This window comes from Halyomorpha halys, unplaced genomic scaffold (assembly GCF_000696795.3).
Source record: "Halyomorpha halys isolate HHAL.00 unplaced genomic scaffold, Hhal_1.1 Scaffold811.1, whole genome shotgun sequence".
Taxonomy (NCBI): domain Eukaryota; kingdom Metazoa; phylum Arthropoda; class Insecta; order Hemiptera; family Pentatomidae; genus Halyomorpha; species Halyomorpha halys.
Genome location: NW_027116337.1, coordinates 308,961 through 325,357, shown reverse-complemented (window position 1 = coordinate 325,357; position 16,397 = coordinate 308,961). Strand labels below are relative to the sequence as shown.

At 29.3% G+C, this 16,397-nt stretch overlaps 1 protein-coding gene across 8 annotated transcripts in view; it reads left to right on the top strand.

Moving 5' to 3' along the window:
* Positions 1 to 16,397, top strand: part of LOC106686356 (uncharacterized protein CG43867) — a 443,901-nt gene that overhangs the window by 231,506 nt on the left and 195,998 nt on the right. Inside the window, exon 1 of one of the 8 annotated variants that reach the window (XM_014429608.3) lies at positions 13,651 to 13,785. The exons of 6 other annotated variants lie outside the window; for them this stretch is intronic. The gene's annotated coding sequence lies outside the window, so the exon portion shown is untranslated. Of the gene's footprint in view, positions 1 to 13,650; positions 13,786 to 16,397 lie in introns of those variants that run through there. One more of the 8 variants, XM_067053138.1, reaches the window with a different exon arrangement.

Genomic DNA, 16,397 nt, shown 5'->3' with positions numbered 1-16,397 from the left:
TATAGTGAAAATCATAAGAGAGTTAACCTAACAAGAAGCAAAACGAATCGGAATGAATAGACAACTAAAATCTTATTAAAATAATAGAAAAACATAGGACTAAACCACTATAAAATAAAGATGACCGGATTCGAATATTAGGTGCTTTGTTTTCTTTAATGTTATTCTACATTCTTTCGATTTGATAATGTTCATTTGTTCTTCCTATCATTGAAATCTTCTCCGTTAGACTATCCCTGGCTGATTTATGTGGCAAATTGTAGGAGCTCTTTTATGTATTTGGAAAATAATTGTTTTTCGGAAATAATTGTTCCCTATATCATGGCAGTCGTGATTAGTGTTGTTTTGTTATTTACAGTCAGATAAAACATGTTGAATATTTGTTTGTCGCAGTCATGTCTGTATTTGTTAGGTGAATGTGCTTCATTTAATGTTTAGATGGTTCATGTTCTGTCAGTAGTCAGCTTGTAATTTATTTATTTATCTCCTTCTCGATGTTAAAAAGGGAACAATTTTTTTTATTCATTTTTTTTTGGACAATTACCCCCAAATAAATTAACGTTAGAAAGGATTTTTCTTAGGTTTTGGAAGTTGAAGATCACATGGAAGTCTATAAAACATCTTTTCAACTAATAGGTCTCTTCAGTCATGATACCAAAAAAAAAATCAAATTTAATATATAGTTTTTTTTAATGACTTAAAATATATTAGACTAGCGTATAATGCAACTAGCGTAAAAAGTACACTAGCAATTACACTAAAAAGTCTTTCAGGTATAAGAAGGTTTTTGGGTCAAAGGATAACAAAGTCTTGTATTTAGCCCGAACTAATTTGCGGTAGGACCCTGTTTCTTAATAAAATACAATGTAATACTATTAGTTTAATAGTATTAGTCTTCTAATCTAATTTCGCTAACTTGCACTTTAGTACTTTTCTACTCATACAGAACCACTAATGGTCGACCTCATTATTATCAAAAGGCTTTACTGTTTGTACTTAGTAATTAGTACACTAGTATTTCTGAACTAATAAAATTAACTTTCATTACGAAATAGGTCCTGGTATTTAACTATTAGTAAAAACAAAAATATATTTCTAACATTTTCAAATTTATATATTTCTATATCAAGTAAACTATTTCAAGGACAAATTCTACCCGTTTTTACTTCACCAATTTTCATCTTTTTACGTTATTTTAGTGAGGGTTTCGAGCTGAACGTGTAGATTTCCTTCAACCTTTTCATCCTATTACCTTACATGTCTTTTTTATCCAAAATTATTCTTTTCTTAATGTGACATCTTCATATCATTTATTTTACTTTGTGATTTTTATAGAAACTAATTACTTATAGATACAGCCTGGTGTGATTGAAGTCTAAATACATTTATTTATAAAACTTTATTTACTAAAACTTTTATTTATTTATATTACTTAATTGACCGCCACCCGGACTATCTTTCTACAATAAATCACTAAATTTTTATTTAATATCAGATCGGCCTGGTGGCCCTTTCATGGTCTATTATAACAGTTTGAATTTTTTTTTGTTTAACTATTAATTATGATGAGGTTATAGTCTCGTGCAATAGGTTCTACTGTAATTATTACGAAAAATAAATTGTTAAGTTTAAAAATATCTTTAGCCTTTTCATTATATATTTAATAGATACTGAACAGAGAAGAGTAAGCTTTTTATCTTTATTCAGTGTTCTAAATTTTTTTTAATCTAACTCGGCTTTTAATTAATCTTCCGTTATAGTGTAGGTAACCTTCCTGATGATGGCGTTCAAATAATTATGTTTATCTGTGGACAATTTATGGTGTGCTGTTTTTCCTTCATTGCAATATTTAACTATAGTTCTTTAATCATCTATAGTTGATAGCATAATTACATCACATAAATAAAAGTATTTTTTATGGCTGAAAAAATGACGATTTTTAAGTTAAAATATTGAAGATGAGCTGGTTTTAACTCGGAACGTCTAATGTATTAAAAAATTGAAGAAGTAAAAAGAAATGAAATGGTATTTAAAATGTGTTTATTTTATATACCATTTTATTCCTTAACTTTAATTGATAAGATACTGTTCTGATAATTAGTTAGCAGTCTGGATATGCGTATTTTAAGAAATAATACCAAACCTTCTTTTGTGTTTCAATTTAATATTTAAAATTAAACTTCTTAAAAGCTATTATTTGTAAATAAATAATTATTTTATTTTAATATGAGCTCTATCTATCTCTCTTTGTATGTTAAATAAATGTTGCATAAGGGATATTCCATAGACTTATCGTAGAACATATAATTGTTTTAAATTTTGAATATTAAAATTATTAGTTGTAGTTTTATTTTTATGAACACTTTTCCCTATATCTGATATATTTTTCGTTATGAGATTATAAATTTCTCAATTTCAAAGGACTTATAAAATATACTAAACTGGAGTGTTTTTTAAAAAAATGAAGTTGTATTTATACCGAGCACGTGTGCTCCTTTACTATTTCTGTCAGTTGTATTTTCGGCTGAATGGAGGGTACCGCTAGAGTGGAAAGAATAAAAATTCCGAAAATCCATGGTCTTGAAGCGGTGCCCAACACTCTGTCATTGCCGGAAAGAAGGATGAGAAACTTGGGCCATTTCAAGTTTAGGCTTAAATTTCCCAAGTCTCTGAGGCTAGAATAGACGAGCTGGATTGCCTGCCTGGGGTAGCGGCCTTCTTATCTGAGATTTATGCAGCGATGGTATGTTTGTGTCCTTGCCCTCTGTCCGCTGTGCCAATGATAAGGGCTTCAAAAGTCATGATTAACTGCCTACTCAGGAGTACGATAGGGATTACATAAAGCTAAATCCAGAAACGGTAAGTCTCTGGTAACAACCTTAGGTTTCCTATGTTAAAATTTATACATGGAAAAAATCATGTAAGAACTCTGCATAACATAACATTAAGTAATAAGTTTCGCATTGTCATTTTTTAATTTATGTTATTGTATGCTATCGAGGCTTTATTTAACATTTCAATCGACGGTTATGTTAGTTTAATATTTTATATCATATAATGTTGATATCATGATTACTTTTGAATGTGATTTAGATTCTGTATACTGTGAAAAATACATCATTTATAACCACAACATCTGTGCTACGAAAAGCATATCACTGCAATGTTCAAAGGTAGCCTGGAGTGAACGGGTTAGGTTGCGCACAGCCGCAATTGTATACCTAATCCTCAAGTCGTCTACCTAAACCATTTCATGAGAGCAGCAAAAACCATTGTTACGATGAGAAAATCCATTGTGGAATCCATTTGGGACTGCTCACTTCACCTTTGGTCTACTTAAAATATTCAAAATATATGAAATGATACCTTAATATCACAAATTTTATTTTTCTTAAGTAATGATTAACATTTATATATCCTTTATTTATTTAGGGTTTAAAGTGTATCGCAAGCATCTAATCTCCTGATTTATCGATCGAGTATCTGGTAATATACTCAGAGCTAGTTAACAAGACTTACGGATGATTTGCCACCAAGTCTCTGGAACTGGAAGGAAATCCGAGTCGGGTTCAAAACCAGTGGGAGTTAACTTAATCTTAACAGGATCCTTTGGGAGTTGACAGGTTAAGTTATATGATTCGCTAGTGTTTATTAAATGTTGAGCTGAAGACGAGGAGAAAAGTTGACGGGAGCACGGATCAACGACTCAACTGCCTGATCGCTGAGCCGTGTGTGCTCCCAACTTCCTACACCTCCTTATTTCGCCAACTTAAACACAGCCCTGCTCTAATATACTCCGCTCACCGACCCCCTTAGTATTTCTAGCTGTTTGAAGGAGCTAAGTCTGTTACACCTTCACGTTTGATAGCTGCTTGATAAATAGCTTTATTTGTAAAATAAACTCTAAATGGAGTGTTGTGCACAGCTTCGTAGAAATATTTAAATATAAATAAATACGGCCTACGATTGCAAGCGACTAGATCTTTTCAGTTTTGAATAATATAATCAGGTTTTTATAAAACAAAAAAGATATTCTCTTCACTCATAAACGACAATAAGAAAATTGTATCGCGGCTTACCTTAAAAGTATTTGTGCATTCAATTTATAGTTTATTTGATTATTGAACAATTCACTATCGTTCTCTCTTGAACATTCAGATTTTTTAACATTTCGGTTAATGGATTTATGGGGATTTTCCCGTCATATTATTTAATTTTATTCTATTTTTATTTCTAGTACCATAAGCTGAGAGAGCTTCTCGTCATCACTATAAATTAGTTTAAAAATGCATTATTATTAATTTGATTTTGTATGAAATTGATTCTAGCGTGAATATTTGTAGAACAATGAAGGTTTCAGTGTTCTAAATTTTCCAGTAATTGTTTTTCATCGACACACGTCAATATTATTTAGATAAGAAAAAAATTGAAAAAATAAATAAAATTATAATTTTTGTTAATTTAAAAGTTTATTTGTGGATAATTATCGTCGCTCTTTAAATATGTGTTTGTATGAAAGCCAAGAACTTTTTCATCTTAGTCGTGAATATATGGTGTTCTCTCACTCGTGCACACAGGTTAAAAAAGCTTAAAGTATACGATATATCACTGAAAAGCAGGGCAGAAAATAACTATAAATTTTTAGGGGAAATAATATGGAAAGAGTTAAAGCTAACATTATTCAAAGAATCATTTTTATTCAACAGTTGCTAAATATTTTTTATGAAGTAATTTAAAAAAAAAATATTTCAAAGCGTTATTGATTAATTAAAAAAAAACAACTTATATTTATATACTCTAATACTGCTAAATAAAAATACTGTTACTGCTACTGTAAAATTTATTGATCAAAAATAATCAGCGTTTCGGTCCCTGCTGTAGAGCTACTGTTAAACTTAGACCAGTTATTGGTTGTTTAAGTCTTAAGCGTTGGATACATTAAGAGAAAAACCCAAATGTTGACCTTTTTTATTTTAATTGACGGTATTTAAATAATTATTGTTTTTAAAGTGCTCCTGTTCTCTTAATGCTTGTATATTGAATCGTTATGACACTATCGGTCGCCATACTAGTTTTGTGGTTTGGTCATTTTGGAATACTCCTTTAACGTTGATGATGACCAAAGATCAAACAGAATTTGAAAAATGACTATAATCATGAGGGAATTATGTTCTTAGCATGTTACTGTACTCCATTTTTGCGAATCACTGTTTTTAATCTTGTAAATTTAAGTTAAAAATTATTCTTTACACCCGTTTTATTATTTGTGGGAATATAATTGTTTATGCTCATATTATCCATCTAGGAATAACCCTATATCTTTTACTTATCGATTTTTATTTCCACGATATTAATCCAATCCTCATTTTTTTACTCGTCTACACTGGGACCATCTGCAAAAAATTGTTCCTACGAAATGCTACGGTAATAAATCAATTGGGAGTTTTAATTTGAGGACAGGAGGATGACAGGCGTGGAAACTGATCTTTTAATTAAAACAGGAATACCACCATTGGAGAAACGTGCTGCACCCTATCAGCTATTACTATAGCAAAATATATAAATGGTATCCTGCCCCAGGCCTGCCAACTTCAGCTCCAGCGATTATTACTCATCCGGCTAAGAACTTCCTTTCAGTAGCAGTTGGGCAATTACAAAGCAGAAATTGCAGTTAGCTTTTGTAGAACCAATAATGTATAGAAGTATATGTTCTACTCAATTACTTGGTTTAGTGGTTAGTTGCGTGTTTATTTATAACATAAAATTCAATATTTTCTATTTTAATGTATTTATAACAACATAATATCCTCCAAGGTCCTACGAATTTCTACATAAGGTTTAGTTATGGGAACAGAGGAAGGGGTTAAAGCAAATAGTTCTTAAATGTCTCGAATGTTGTATATATCTCGAAAAGTAAGAGTTTTTATGAAACGTGTATACTTAATTAAATTAAGTATATTAACATTCCTTCCAAAGTCGTTTTTTATTAGAGAGGACAAAAATCCGTAGAATGAGAAACAAAATCTTAAATTCAAAAAATTAAAGAGCAACTTGTTTTGTATTTTTTTGTAACACAAGTATATTGAGTGCGAAAAAGTCCAAAGGGTTTGGTATAGAAAGTTAGTAGAGTAAAAACCGTTTTTTTATTGGGTTTTTTTTCTCTCTCGAAAATTAAAGAATTTTGTTAAATCAGTTCTCTACAAAAATATAGTACAATACTGTAATGTTAGTTTTTTTTATTAATCTTGTGGTATGGAAACGAGTATCCCTTAAACCTTAAATTATAAAAATATCGGGTTCGCTAGTTGTTGTTGTTGGTTGGGGCTTTTGGGCGTAAAACCTTAAGGTCATCAACGCCCACGCTTCCTACTTTATAATTATATTTCAAGATTTGAAATAATTTAATTCCTAAATAAGTTTGAATAATTAATTATTTAAGATTTTTTAAATATATATGACAAACTTTAATGGTTCGCTAGTTATCTGGTAGGACATTATCGAAAAGAACAATGGACCCAATTAAGCATGAGAAACAAATACACAAATAATAAAAAAAAATGTATTTTATGAATTTCAATAATGACAATAATAATCGATTAGTAATACATGATAAAATTAATTTATCTATTTCAAAATCAACAGGATCATCCCCCTGTTATTGATTTGAAATTAATAAAAAGTAATATTACTGAATTATGAATCTAAAATAATTTAATCGATATATCTAAAATCTAAACAAATTTAATTTGCTAAACTAAACCGGTAGGCTTGAAATATTTTGCAGAAGAAATGGAAGTCAGGAAGCCAGAATCCAATCAAAGCTTAAATTACAACGATACCCGCTTCGCCAGTTTTATCTCAAAGGGGATTATCGAAGGGAACCAACGGGCCATAATCGGCATGAGAAAACAAATATAGTAAATGATTTGGAATTCACAAAGATATTTATAATGTGGAGATAATCGTCTATTTTATCAATACGTTCTTATATATCGAGAATTGTTGGGCTTAGTGAAATTAATTTTATACAAAATTAAAGTACCTTGCGTTTCCTAGGAAATTGATCACAACACTTTTTTTTAAACCAATGTGTTTCTGAGAAATAGAGGTAATAAATATTAATCATTATTAATAATAATAAATATTATTATTTATTACATGCAAATCTATAGCATGGTTTGATATCGCTAACAGAGCTTTTATTGACTTATTGAATTTATAATTTATTATAACAAACACTTTTTTTAAAACTTTAGAGGCAATGATCAAGTCATGCGATTGATTAACCATATTTGAGGCGTCGACTTTCAAAATCGTCAATCTTTCCAGGAAATACAAAAATATCTTAGCTAATATTATTTAAGTAGGAAAATAATACTTACCAGGAGAATCTAACATCCATTTACTTGTGGTTCAAGAGTTTTAATGAATTTAAAAAAAAAAAAAAATACTCTAAGAAATCCTAAAAATCAAAAGGACTTACCCCTTTTTGAATGGATTAGGGTATTAAAAAAAACATAATTATAACTTCTCCGTTAGATAAATTAAAACATTTATAATTAAAAAAGAGTTCACGATAATAAGTTTTACTGAAAATAATAGTTTTATTAGAAAAAGTAATTTTTACTAAAAATAATATTTTTTTCTTATTAATGATTTTTATATATTAAAACAATCTCAATCTGTTATAGGCAGTATAGGACTCCAGTGATAGTCTTGGCCAAGAAAAAAAAATCTCAATTTCTTAAATATGACAATATTTTTCTTTATCCGCATTAGTATCAATTCCAGTGGTTTTGTTATTGGGCCTATATATTTTTCATAAAATTCTAGTTCTGGTATTTCGCTGTACCCAGCTCCATAATGTTTCTTCAGCAGTTGGTTCACTTCCTTTATCTTCAAAGTGGCAACTTCAACCCCTGGGCCTTTTTATATAATTTTGTTTCCTAGTCAAACATGTTTTATATATATAATAAATTGAAAGCATTCTGTATCGATGTTATTGATTCATTTACTCCTTATGAACACTTTTCTAGGTAAACTTTATTTGTCAAAACAAATCTCATTGCTTGGACGATTTAAAGTGCCACTGGCTTTGCGGCTTCAGTGTCCGGCGCTTCCTTTTAGTAATATACTTTTTGGGCTGTTTGCAATATGTGTCAAAAAGAGGTACTACGGATTTTATTCTCTTTTTTCTAGGAAACCAACATTTCTACCTTCAATTTTTATAGGATTTAGAACGATTTCATTGAAACTAATTTTACCAGACGATAGAAGAGAAAAAAACATTAAAAATTTCCAGAAAAGTGTTTAGAATATTTGAGAAAAAATGGATTACTCCCATTTGAAAGACAATGTCCCATTTGTCACCTCCATTTATCAAAAAATTAAAAATTATGTAAGAAATTTATTGCTCTTTAATTGTGTGTAAGAATCTTTTAACTAAGCCCAATAGTTTTCAATAAATTAATAATACTCATGAAATTTACATTTTTCGACACATTCTCTCTTCTAGCCAAACCCGACTGGCAAATGTATGGGACTTTTACGCACGTAACTTACTGTTTACTAAACAATATGTTAAGGTTACTGTTTTATTTTAATTATTATTATTATTTTTTTTGTTCAGGTTAAGAGTCTAATTTGACTGAATTAATATATGACTACTTTTGTAGGAAAGTTATTGATACTTTCCTTTAGTACAGAACTCATTTTCTCCAAACCCAATAATTTTCAAGGAAGTGAAATTACAATTAAATTTTAACATTTATCTATATTATCCATCTTCGTATGAATATAATAGAGACAAGCACTATGATTTATTATATATTTAGCTTGTCCATGAAACAGAGGAAGGCATGGGTTCTTCCGTCGTAGTTCGAAGACCTTATTCTTTCTTGTTGAGAAACTATTAGTTTGATGATTCGTGTGAACTTAGTACAATGCGGAACCATTTCACGGTCACTATTACTCTGTAACCATCTGGAATTCCCTGGCGGTGACGGTCCGTTCCAGAAGGCCCTATCCCCAGTAGACTACTGACCGACATTGCTATTCATTCGACATCGCGTCAGATAGCGCCTCCGCTAACTCCTTCCTTCCAAATCTTAATCACACTAATTAGCTGACCTTAAGGACAGTCAGGGCTTTTGTACGTTTGTATCGCATTGAGGTCCTAAGTTTGAAATTGAGCAATACGAACGTTATTAACGTTATATCTTCTTATTAATAAATACATATCTTTTTGCCAAAATTATGTTAATTGCCACCAGAGACAATATGATACAAGGCAATAATTTACTGTGATAAGATATTAATATTCCATTTCAATTATGGACAAACTGATGTTCTATTTTTGTTAGGCTGTATCATATTCCACTCGAACTGACTGGCCGAAAATATGATAACGGACTATTAGTAAATAAGGTATTATGTAACAGGGATCAAAACATTGGAGGGGGGCCAAAATGTTTTTTTCTCCAACGCTTCAGTTACATCAGCTATGCTTTGATGTTTATGGACCAGAAATGTTCGGTTTTAAATGACTCAGTGCCTTAGCTTTTGTGTTTTAGTTTGAACTTTCAATTTTATTGACACCAGAGACGCTAAATAGAAATAGAGGTTTTGGAACTTGGGAACTTGGCATGGAATTTAAGGTGAGATGAGTGGCTATGTTAATCATGAATGAAACAGTTGGTATAAAAGTCGGTTAATTATAAAAATTATAATTACAAATTCAAATTTAAAGCATTAGATTTACACCTCTCAAGCCCAAACTTGTGGACAATAAGCAAATCACTTGACGATGACCCTTAGACTAAAATTATGAAACGTGTCTTTATGTACTGACGCCAAACCAAGACCATGTACAGTCTCAGAAAACTATCTAAGGTCTATGGGTACGTTTCGAGACGCTCTCTAGACATATCGCGCACCTTTTCAATTGATATGGACTATACTTTAGCAATCGTTTAGTTACAAATGAAAATTGTGAAAACGCGTTCTACAACTTAAAGTCCAAACTTTTATTAACTATCTATATAGAATCATATGAATAGTACCAGAATGTCAGTGGCGTAAGTCACTTAGGTTATTTTTTATATCAATAATTTCTGGAAATAGTTCTTAAATGAACAATAAACTTATTTTTAAGCCCTGATTTATAAATCTCATATTTTATTAATAATTAAATCTCTACCGCTACAATCCATGAAGGATCAGGGGTGCAATGCATTGTAAGGAAGTACTGTTACTAGACCAAAGGTTGTGCAAGAAGGTGATTTGGTCAAAATCTCGTTCGACCGAGTTTTTTACCCATTTAAGAGTATCCACTTAATGAGGATGAGTAAATTCCAGAGTGCTCCCGAAACCACAAGGCTGACTCACAGCTACAGTGAAAGAGAAAATAATTATCTGCCACAGCCGGATTCGAACCCGGATCCTTGGAGTTAGTAGTACTGTGCCTTTTTTATTGTAATACAATAAAAAATTAATAAAATAAACAATCCCAGAGTTTTTTAGAGAAACAAAAGAAATTCTTGTTGCAGGTTAAGTTAAACTTGTTTATTATACATTACTTATAAGATAAATCTAATTTGATTTATCATTCGAAATAAAAACTATTGATGAATAAATGTTAAAGAATTTGCGTTTTATTCTCCTGAACAAAAAGAAAAAGTTAAATACCTCATTTTACTTAGTTGTAAACTCTTACAATTTTAATAAACATATTAATAAAATGTTACCCAAAAATTACTGAATTTTTGAGTTTTCAAATGTGGGCTATCGAACATTTGTTGTTGTTCTTGGAAATCGAAATTAGTTTGTATGCTGTAGTATATTTTTTACGAGGTTTTGTTTATTATTTTTAATCAAGTCATAAATTATTTATATAAAGTGAAAAATATAATTATAACTTTAATGCAAGGTTGGGGATTACGAGGCTGGGGCCTAGAGGATGATGGTCTGCGGTTAAGAGGAGGCCCATATGGGATTGCGCTGCATCCCCAAGCTCCTGAATAATATATCGCCTGCTAAATCAGGAGGTTACACCTTATTTCCTAAAAGTGCTAATAATATTCAGTATGCTTACTAATGCTTGAATGTGCAATAAATTTTGTTTTCTTTGTTTGAGCGTTGTATGAAATGAATTATTTTGAGTTTCTTGTAGCTAATTTATTATTGTTATGTTTTTGTGAACGCGAAGTAAACCGTAAAATAAGTATTACTTTATATATATATATATATATATAAACGTATAAATACGAAATACTAAAATTATTGAAAAAATAGATGTCTTTTGATAATGTAAGTACCTGAAAAGGCAAAACCCTTTTTAGTTTTAGGTAAATTAAATAATAATGTTTTTTCAGTAATGATAATGATTTAATGTTTTTTGATCAGTATATTTTTTTTTTATTTTTAATTGGTTTATTACTGTAATACACAAACGGCATTCAAGATTTGTCAATCTTATTGGTCTGTTTGTACTTTTACATTTTGGTTAGTTATTTTATTTTGTTTTTTTGTAATTATTGAATATTAAGACCTTATCTTCTGCTTAGTTCGATTTATAAGATAATATTGTATCAATGGTTTTGTTTTTGAGACACTAAAAACAAATTATTAATCTATTTTGAGTTAAATCAAATATGATTTTAAATGTACATTATTAAAAATTTTATAAATTGCTATGGAATCAGAAAGTAAAAAAGAGTGTTATTTCTTTGTGTTCCTCTTATTATTTTTTTTTTATCTTTTTAATTCTCAGCATAATGTAGTGTATGTCATGGATTACTTTTACTTTAAAATGGACTTTTATCGAGTGTTATTTTACATAAACAATTAATGACAAGCTTAGTAAAACATAAACTATCTTCATAATTCGTCATCAAATTCTATTATGTCTATTTACAGTTTAGTTAATTTTTTGTTTTATTACTTGTATATTAAAATCTTATCTTCCTCTGAATTTGATTTATTAGATAATGTAGTATCAATGGCTTTGTTTTTGCCACATTGAAAACAAATTATTAATTTATTTTGAGTTCGGCTAAAATATTTTTTTAAGATTCATTATTAAAATTTTTATTGATCAAAATTGTTTATATGGTAATATGTTTGATAACACATTTTTTTGTATGGAAATAAATATTAAATAATCAAAATATAATTTAATCATATTTTAAATATGGTTTTTCTATACACGTCTTTTAAAAATAGTTGCACAGACAGACATAAAGACTACAGTTGTGCATCCTGATACATGAAATGTTTTTATCCCTTATACTTAACATACAGCAGCCTCTAGTAATTATAAAAGTAAAATAAAACTTGGGATGAACAAAAAAAAATAATCATTTCTTTTTGGATGATTCTCAAACAGGTATTAGGATGTAGTTTGACAGAATTCTGAATAAAGTTGTATTAAATTTCATTTTGAGGATATCGATGGTTAACCTCACAGATGTAAAAAGAATTTTCCAGGAAAAAAAAATTAAGAATTTTATTCCATTTTTACTAACTCATTTTGGTATTTTTGTATCTGTTTTTGGCATTACACTAAACATTTATGGAATCCTAGGTTAGACAATTCCCAACTCTAACAGATTTGTACTTAAACAACTGTGAAGTTGACCTTCGATACGATTTATTCACACATGGATATACCTACTGTAATATTTCTTTTCAATGGAACCGGACATTTTGATTTTTTAGTATATAAGTCTATCAAATGTTTAATAATTAACGACATTTCATGATTATGAATTCCATTAGCTTAAGAAATGGCTTTGATTTCCTTGATTCTTTGTATTAAATTTGAAATTTTAACTGTGATAAATGTTATTATCTTAGTTCTATTGAATTCATGATTTCAACATGTACAATATACATGTACTCCATAAACCTATAAACTATTTTGTAAGTACTTTTGTTATTTTGTAGAGAAAATACGCTAGTAATGGAGTTGAAATATAATTATAGTTCTAAACATTCATTCAATTAAAAACCTTCAAAACTTCATTTGGTAAAACCTGTGTTTGAAATTTACTCAGTCAGCTCAGTAGAAATACATATATTTTCCTCCTAAAATTTAATGTTTTAATCATCTGTATCTAGACGTGAGCGTTGCTGGGTTGTATGAAATCTTGCTCGATTTATTTTTTTTTTCGCTTTATATTGAGAAATTAATTATTTAGTAGTTAGATGTAATTTTTAGTTAAAATTGAATTATTGAACCAATGAAAATGCAGACAATTATTTATTTTCTGATTTTTCTTAGTAGTATTTAAAAAGGTTCGTAAAATAATCACAAATATCGATAGAAAATTGAATAACCTAGCTCTGATAATATGAACTTATTCATGAGTAAATTTTATTTTTCCCCGAATAATAAATACTATATAATCATATTTTAATGCGCATCCAGACCTAGTAATATATGTTTATACTTAGTTTCTAGCTGTCTTATTTAATTCCCGTATAAATCAATATATAGTGAACTTTACCTAAATAAACAAATAGCGCACCGGGTGAGGGTCCGGGTATGAGGACCGGTGTAGAGATATATATTGTGACAGCGGAGGGAGTGGTGGGGGATGCGGGGCGTTGCCCAGTCGCTCGGCTGCTCCGGTCGGGTCCACATTGTGGTGTGCACTTCTTGTGTCTCCTCCGTCACTTCTCGTCTCTTCCTCCTCTTCGTCGGTTCCATCTCCTTCTCGCCCGTCATCATCAGCCTCTGTTATTCATGTATTTCGTTGGCTGCCGGTCACAGCCCTCACGCAGGTAGGTCTATCCTTTCTTTCAAATGTCTATAAATTTTTTTAAAAATTAAATTATTGTCACACAAAAGTCGATTAATCCAGTTCGTTTAATTTCTAATCGTTTTATTTTTTTTCTTCATCTCCTGTTTACCAAATTGGTCCCTTACCAAACCCAACCTTACTCCATAGTCATGTCCAACGGCTATCCACTCCATCGTGCCATATTGTTCTCTGTTTCGATTATACCCGCTAAATCAAGTGGAATCGATCCCGCCTTAATACGCTACTCCAAACCGCAAGATCGCAATATTGTTGACTGTTATTCGGGTATTGTAGTGTTCCTTGGTCGTGAGATATTGCAGCCGTACATTAGCCTGCAAGGTCATTTCAATATGAATTTATAATTTTGAAATTGTATTTTTGGAACAAGAGATAAAACTGTGACATGCTGGGGCTTAGACAGATGCCAATTCTTTTTTAACGAATTCATAATTTTAATTTTTTTGTTATTTAATACAACTATAAAGTTTTTACCTATTCCCGTTGTTCTGAAGTTTTAATAATTTTATCGTTGAATAAAAACATAAATATACGTTAGGAAAATTAATAAATTCATCAAAAAATAAAAATAACATATCTAATTCGCGATTGAAGTTTTGTTTAGAAAACTTTATAAGTTGATCTTCACTTGTTACCGCCTTCAGTTTTTTAATTATGTTTTAGCAAACCAGTAATTTCATTGTTATTAATTTAGATTTTGCTATTGCCGTTATATAGTTATGCTTACAATGCCAATATTTGATGTAAATTTTAGGAATTGTATTAAAATAATCATGATGAATTAAATACTCGAAAAAAAATTATACATTTTTAAATGTTTTTCCTTTTCTCTTTCAAGAAAATCGATTTAAAAAAATAAATGTCTTACTATTTTCACTTTCATTTCCATTAATTTTCTTGATTAATAGCGATTCAATACAACAACAACAAAAAATTGGACAAATATTATTGTTTGTTAAATTTTACTTTATTTTAATTTTCCCCTTCATCCTACTCCCTGAAATTCATCGAGTGTTCATTTGCTTGTAAACAAGTTAAATATTTTTGAAGGAATTTGTGAAGTAGTTATTTTCTATATCCTGTTTTGTGACATATCTATCAATAATTGCAAGTTGCCTATCATATATGTTATTATATTATTATTATTCTACCTTAAAAAAAAAATCGCTTTTTGTTTTTGAAAGTAGAAATAGTTTGCCTAGGAATTTAAAATTTACTTTGTATTGGTTATTGTTATTATCATTTGACGAAACAGTTAAAATTCATAGATTAAATGACGATTGGCACATTAGAGCAAAGTGTTGCTTTTGTGTGACTAAAATAAGTTTAAATTTTTTATGTAATATTTGTGTGTATTTTAAGAAATAATATTAAAAAGTTTCTGAGGATTCCTCTTTACCATATCTATGTTTATTTTTTTTCTTAAATTTATATGTTTCTATCCACTTTCTTAATGTTATGAGAATTATTAATCTCTTTTTAGCATCCATATTTATTTCACTAATGTTTGAAACATGTTCCATTTAAAAAAATATTTGAATTTTTTTTATTTCTATAAATATATTTTATAAACATATTTATAGTAACGTTGGTTATATTTAAACTGAAGAACTATTTCGGATTAATTTTCAAGAGACGCACTGGCTCTGCTTTACACTGAGAGTTCCTTGACCCCGCTAGGATTCATCTTATCATTTATTGGCCGCACTTCGATTTGCAATGCTCTTAAAGTAAACAAACCAGTTCTATTGTATTAAAATTATGTAATATAAATAATGATTTCGGCTTCACTTACAGAATATATGTATCTATAGTAATTAAATATATAATACAGAAGTATAAAATTACGATTATTGTTTTTTATAAATTGCTCAGTGTTTATATTTTCTGTAATTTCATTACAGGCTATCATTTATTTTTGGTAATAATTATACTTCTTGTATTTTTATAAATGGAAAATACTTTAAACATTTATGTTCAGTAACTATCAATACCTACTCTTAAACTTGAAATTTACCTATGTTTATAATATATTCCCTCACCATTTTTATTTGTAATGTTTGCGTATGAAAATGCATGCGTACCCGTTTGTATTTTCAGCTGATGTTAAATCGTTCAGCCATATATAAAACATTTTTCCATAAAAATACTTGGTCCGTTTTTATTTCTATGGTGAACTGTTTCTGAACCCATATGAAAAACAAATTTTTTTATACAAATATAATTTAAAAAATATATTTTTTTTTTTACGAAAGTCTTGCACCGTCTTGAAAATAACGGTTTGCCCACATAACTTAATGGGAAACTTTGCCATGTATCAGAAATGATATCTATGCTTAGAAATGTCTTAAGATTTTTAATTATGGTTAAAAAAATATTAAATTAAATTAAATCTCAAGGGAGGGAAGGGAGTGAAAAAATTGGCCAGAACAAATTTTTTTGTTTTAGCTTAGACTATTGAAATAGTATAAAGATAATGATCATTTTATTTTTAAAAAATAATACTATAAAAGTACAGAAAGTAAAATGAATTCTTATTAACCGTCCAGTCCTGTATATGTATATATTCATTTT